The following is a 6,473-nucleotide window of genomic DNA, read 5'->3' on the forward strand; positions in this document are numbered from 1 at the left end:
CGGCGGGGCTCGGGGGGCTCCACTCCACCCACTGCCAGGGGGGTCGGGTGGGATGTGGGGTGTTGGGAAGGGATTCCTGCCTGGCACGGGTTGCCCAGAGCGGCTGTGGCTGCCCCTGGATCCCTGGAAGCGTCCAAGGCCAGGTGGGAGCAAGCTGGGATACTGGAAGGTGTCCCTGCCCACGGCAGGGGGGGTGGGATGAGGTGATCTTTAAGGTCTTTCCAGCCCGAGCCATCCTGGGATTCTGGGATTCTACAAACCGTGTTCTTTAGTCTTAGTCTGGACTCTTCCTTCATGGATATCTCAGATTTCAGGGATATCACAGATATCAGGGATATCTCAGATTTCAGGGATATCACAGATATCAGGGATATCACAGATTTCAGGGATATCATAAATATCAGGGATATCTCAGATATCAGGGATATCACAGATTTCAGGGATATCACAGATATCAGGGCTCTTTGTTGTTCCATCCCTGATGAAGCCATTTGTACCAGTGGAAAACTGGTAGAAACCACGAACACTTTGTTAGGAAATGGGAAAATGCCTCGGGAAAAGGGAGGCTGCAAGGGCTGGGAAGGGGAGGGGATCGTTGGCCCCACACGGGGTGTCCCTGTGGCCAGAGGAGCTGATGTCACCCTTGGCTGCCCTCACTGGGCAGGAGTGAACCCTCTGCCCCCCTGGAACCTTCCAATCCCTGGAATCCTCTGTCCCCTGGAACCCTCTGCCCCTCAGAACCTTCTAAAGCCTGGAACCTTCCAATCCCAGGAATCCTCTGTCACCTGGAACCCTCTTCCCTCCAAGCCCCTCTAACCTCTGGAACCCTCTAACCCCTGGAATCCTCTTTCTCCTGGGATCCTCTGTCCCCCAAAACCTCTAACCCCTGGAATCCTCTGCCCCCTGGAATCCTCTGTCCCCTGGAATCCTCTGCCCCCCAGAAGTCTCTACCCCTGGAACTCTCTAACCCCCGAAATCCTCTGCCCCCTGGGACACTCTGCCCCCCAGAATCCTTCCCTCAGGTCCTGTGCCCACGCCTCCAGGATGCCAAACCCCTGGATAGGGCTCAGGGAAGAGGCAGGAGAGAGAACAACACCCACTTTGCACTGAAGGAACAAAAGTGCTTCGTGTGTCCATCGAAGGACACGGCGGGACCGGATCACAACCATAAAGCCGTGGGGTGGAAAGGAATTGGATCCAAGATGCTCCTGGCTGAGCCAAGGGCTGGGAACAGGGGCTGAACAGGTCAGGCCAGGGATAAAGACACATTTTTGGTCAAGAGGTTGGAGCTGCACCCATGGCCTGACCTCTTGGGGACAACGGGCAGGCAGGCCAGGAATGGGTCTTGCCATTCCATAGGGATTTGTTTGCCCAGGGGGGTTTGGAGTCCCCATTTGGTGTCTGAGGAAGGCCTGGCCGTGGCACTCAGTGCTCTGGGCTGGGGGACAAGGTGGGCATCGGGCACGGGGGAAGGGGGCTTTTCCAACCTCAGTGTTTCCACGTCACTTTAACGGGAAATCTCCCCGAGAGAGATTTTGTTAATCCCGGATAATTCCACCCATTGATTTCCCTCTGCGTTCAGATCTTCTGAACTCACAGCAAGATGGTCATTTCCCAACCCGTGGTGGGAGCAGCATTCCTAATCCAGCAGCATTCCTAATCCAGCAACATTCCTACCAGAATTCCATCCTGGCAGCACGAACATGAGGGAAAACAGGAAAACACCCCTGTGCTCACTCTGCTCGTGGCCTCTCACCTCCCACGTGCTCTGTGCCGTCCTGGAAGGGAGATTCCCCGAGCCAGGTGTGATTCCCTGTCCCTGGTGTCCCCCCCACCGTCCCTGTCCCCGTGTTTGGGGTCACTGAGGAGCATCCTGAGCTCTGCTGGGAGCCAGGACAGCAGATGCCAGCGCAGAGGATTGTTGGCACAGGGAGAACTGGACCGAGGGGGAAGCCACGGGAAAGGGTGGCAAGGTCCTGGCAGGGTGGAGGTGGGTGGCTGTGCCCAGCTGGCAGCAAACCAGCAGCTCAGGGGCCACCTTGGCTCTGGGGCCAGCAGCCCTCCCCTGCCCCGTGTCCTCCCGCTGTCCTTCCAGGCCACCAATGACAAAAAAAAAAGGACTCCAGCTGCACCAAAACCCCGCTGGAAGTAGGGCACGGCATCCTTCCCGTCGACCTGCTCGTCCCCCACTCCTCCTGCAAGCTAATTATCCTGCGCTCGGAAATTGGGGTAATTAGATCAGCGGGAGCCGAGCTCGACCCCGGGGCTGGGGGGCCCGGGGAGGGTTTTCTGAGGTGGGGTTTTGGGTTCTGTCCAGTGAGTGTCCCCAGAGAGGAGGATGGCTAAAGAAAAGGCAGGGAGAAAACAAAAACTGAGAGGCAATTTGGTTTTAGAGGTGAGATAAGGAAAGGGTTTTAATTCCTGCCTCTGAGGCGTGAGATGGATTACAAGACTCACCCCCATGCCGTGTACAGGGGTTACAGTTTATGATATTCTCTGTCCAATCCCAAGGGCTTCCACCCCGTGGCTTTTGCCCTGGTCCACCCCCGTCCTGGAGGTCTTTTCCAACCTGAATAATTCCGTGATTCTGTGACTTTTGTAAAGAACCTTCATTCATTTATGTTTTAAGGGGGAAAAAAAACCCCTGAATAGCTGCTTTTCTGGTCTCCCTTCCCGTCCAGGGATCTCCATCACACACATCACCCTCACTCCCAAACATTCCTGCTCACCTTTGGAAGCAGGGACAGAATTCCACATGGGAGAACCCATTCCCAAGCAGGTTTTCTCCTCCCACAGCCCTGTGAAAACAAGAGAAAAAGGAGCTGTCTGTGTCCAGAAGGGGTTTATCCACATCTGGCCAGGAGACAGAGCGAGGCAGCACAGCCTGGTGTGCAGGGGTTTTCATGATCAAGAATTCCTGGTGTTTTCCCAACAAGAAAAGGGAATATTTGTTTGAAAATTGGGAAAAGAGCATCTTGGGGAAAAACTGCTCGACTTTCAACAGCCTTTAGCAGAGGGAGCTGCAACATCTGAGTCCTGGCCACAGCTCAGGAATAAATCCCAAGCAAGGACACAGGTTTTTAAGTTGATTCTGACAGCTCTGGACGGAGGGATTTGCACTGCAAAGGCCACCAAAAAAAAAACAAAAAAACATATCAGGAAAAGAAACGTGGGAGAAGTGTTTCGAGAGTCGAAACAAAGGGAAAGGAGGAGAAAACAGGGGAAGAGAAAACACAGGGAGATGACTCAGGAGCTTCCACCAAAGCAGCAGATCTGACACCAATCCTGCCCCGGCCCGTGACAGGTAATTTAACCTCCCCTGTAAAACGAGGAGAGCAGCAGCCCCGGGGGGCAGGGGGAGACTTAATTAGTTGCTATTCGTAGATTAAGCAGCGAGTCTGAAGGTGAAAGCACTAAGTGCGAGGTATTCTTAGCTCCTGGAGGATTAATTTCCCTAATTGGGCAACCCCGGCGTTGCATGAAAGTGGATCAGTGCCCGTTTTGGGATCCTGAGGTTCGTTCTGGTGGTTCTGTCCCGTGGAAAAGGGGACCCGGGGAAGGGATTTTTGCTTTTAAAAGCAGGGAGTGGTGATGAATCTGTGGTTCTGTCCCGTGGAAAAGGGGACCCGGGGAAGGGATTTTTGCTTTTAAAAGCAGGGAGTGGTGATGAATCTGTGGTTCTGTCCCGTGGAAAAGGGGACCCGGGGAAGGGATTTTTGCTTTTAAAAGCAGGGAGTGGTGATGAATCTGTGGAATGCTCATGCAGCTCCCGTTCAGAGCTTGTGACTCCCACCCGAACCGACACACACGGGGTTGATTTGGAGCACAAAATGTGTTTTATTTGGGTGGCTGATTCCTCACCCAGCCTCAGATCAAGACCCTCCCTGTCCGCAGGGGCTGAAAATCCTCATCTCCCACTTCATTATCCCGAATTTCTGTGGCAATAACATCCAGTTCTGCCCTCTTTTCCCAGGCAGAGCGGGCCCCTGGGATGTGGAATTCCTTCCCTTTGGATTCCTCTGCTGAGAAATTCAGCTGCCCCCGTGGTCACCTCGAATATTGCTGTTGATATTTTAGAGCCCTCGGCTGGAATTCTGCTCCTGTTGATCATCCCACCTGTGCCAGAGGAGCAGAGCTCAGGTGAACGTTGTTTTCCAAGGGCAAAAGGACATTTCCTCACGCTGTTTTCTGGAATTATTCCGATTTTTGGTTCAAGTGTATCTCTGAACTTGTTTAAACAGGGCAGAACATTTTAGCCTGGGAATTCCTGTCGAAGTGAGATCCATCCTGGGCGTGGGGAATTTTTGAAATTCTTCAAAGCAATTCTTATTTTCCTTTCAATGAGACACAAGCAACGCTTTATTTTTTATTTTTTTTTTTTTTTTCCAGAGGGGGAAAAAAAAAAGACCTCAAACAATCCCTGAATTTGCAAATATTATTTATATCAACCCTCCTTTGATATGGAAAGTTTCTAAAGGGAGCCTTTTAATGCCCAACAAGCCAAACACATTTAATCTAACTGGGGCTGAAAATTATTGAAGGCAACTTCTGAGTGCAAAACTTCAAACAAAGCTGAAGAGTCCTTTTAGTTTGGTTTTTTGGGGGGGGTTTTTTGAAGTCTCAGGGAAAAAAACCTGTGGAACAAAAGACATAAAAATGCAGGGTGTATTTTCCTAAAATTAAAGCATCACCTGATCCCAGAAACAGGCCCCGGGGCATTTGTTAATTGAGTGACTCTGCCACGATCCTGGCGTGGTTTGAACCTCCCTCCAGCCTCTTCCCGACTGGATTTATGGAATTATCCGTTAGGGGGGGATCTCTAACAACCTGCACAGCTTCAGCACTGAGATGTGGCTGTTAAAGGGATTCACAAAACTTTGAGTGTTGTTTGGTACAATTAAGGGTTTTCCCAACAAGGGGGGCCCCTCAGACCAATCCCCCCAGCATGGGACACCAGGGAATGGACAGGGAAGCCAGGGAATACTCATGGAACACAGGGGATGGACAGGGAACACAGGGAATGGACAGGGAATACAGGGAATGGACAGGGAACACAGGGAATACTCATGGAACATAGGGGATGGACAGGGAACACAGGGAATGGACAGGGGATACAGGGAATGGACATGGAATACAGGGAAGGGACAGGGAATACAGGGAATGGACAGGGAATACAGGGAATACTCATGGAACACAGGGAATGGACAGGGAACACAAGGAATGGACAGGGAACCCAGGGAGTGGACATGGAACCCAGGGAATGGACAAGGAATACAGGGAATGGACAGGGAAGCCAGGGGGATGGACAGGGAACACAAGGAATGGACATGGACCCCAGGAATGGAGCTGGTCCCCCTGGCACAGTCCCAGTCCCCAAGGGACAAACCCAGGGGACAAGGAACAGTCCCAGTCCCCAAGGAACAAACCCAGGGGACAAGGAACAGTCCCAGTCCCCAAGGGACAAATCCAGGTACAAGGAACAGTCCCAGTCCCCAAGGGACAAATCCAGGTACAAGGAACAGTCCCAATCCCCAAGGAACAAATGCAGGTACAAGGAACAGTCCCAGTCCCCAAGGAACAAATCCAGGTACAAGGAACAGTCCCAATCCCCAAGGAACAAATCCAGGTACAAGGAACAGTCCCAGTCCCCAAGGGACAAATCCAGGTACAAGGAACAGTCCCAGTCCCCAAGGAACAAACCCAGGGGACAAGGAACAGTCCCAGTCCCCAAGGAACAAATCCAGGGGACAAGGAACAGTCCCAGTCCCCAAGGCACAGATGGAGAGAGACCTTGGAAAGGGCCTGGAGGGCCAGGCCAAGGGGAAAGAGCTTCCCACTGCCAGAGGGCAGGGTTGGATGGGATAGATGGGATATTGGGAAGGAATTCCTTCCCTGGGAGGGCGGGGAGGGGCTGGGATGGAATTCCCAGAGCAGCTGTGGCTGCTCCAGCCCTGGGAGTGTCCCAGGCCAGGCTGGAGCACCCTGGGGCAGTGGGAGGGGTCCCTGCCCCTGGCAGGGGGTGGGACTGGATGGACTTTCAAGGTCCTTCTCAACCCAATCCCGGGATTCTTTGAGGCTGAAGAGGACACGGAGCGTGCAGGGGTTTCTCAAACAGCAGAACTTTATTGCCCACAGACAATGCAAACAGTTTCCACACTTGCTGCACTTCCAGCAAGTCTCCTACTTAACAAGGTTCACAAAAAAAAAACAAAACCAACCAAAACCTCTTTATTTCAGAAGGACCCCTGTTGTTCTTTGAGCATATTCTCATTTCAGGTGTTTATTATTGCTCAAATCTACAGTCTGGTTGTGGTTGGCCACTCAGTCACGAGATATGCACAATTAAAGGTGATGCAGGACTCCCAGGCATTCATTTTTTAATTAAAAAACAGACCCCTTGTAGGACAGAAAACAACCCAAAAGGATAATATTTTGAATTTCTGAGTCCAGGCTTTCTTTGGGCACAACTGGCT

The 6,473-nt window shown here is 52.1% G+C and overlaps 1 long non-coding RNA gene across 1 annotated transcript; it reads left to right on the forward strand.

Annotated features, from left to right (window-relative positions):
• The first annotated feature begins 3,394 nt into the window (after nt 1-3,394).
• On the forward strand, nt 3,395-4,704 carry LOC135403507 (uncharacterized). Its single transcript, XR_010425417.1, has 2 exons — nt 3,395-3,514; nt 3,974-4,704. It is a non-coding gene; the product is annotated as an uncharacterized LOC135403507 (long non-coding RNA).
• Nucleotides 4,705-6,473: the final 1,769 nt, after the last annotated feature.

This window comes from Pseudopipra pipra, chromosome 27 (assembly GCF_036250125.1).
Source record: "Pseudopipra pipra isolate bDixPip1 chromosome 27, bDixPip1.hap1, whole genome shotgun sequence".
In the NCBI taxonomy this organism is placed as follows: domain Eukaryota; kingdom Metazoa; phylum Chordata; class Aves; order Passeriformes; family Pipridae; genus Pseudopipra; species Pseudopipra pipra.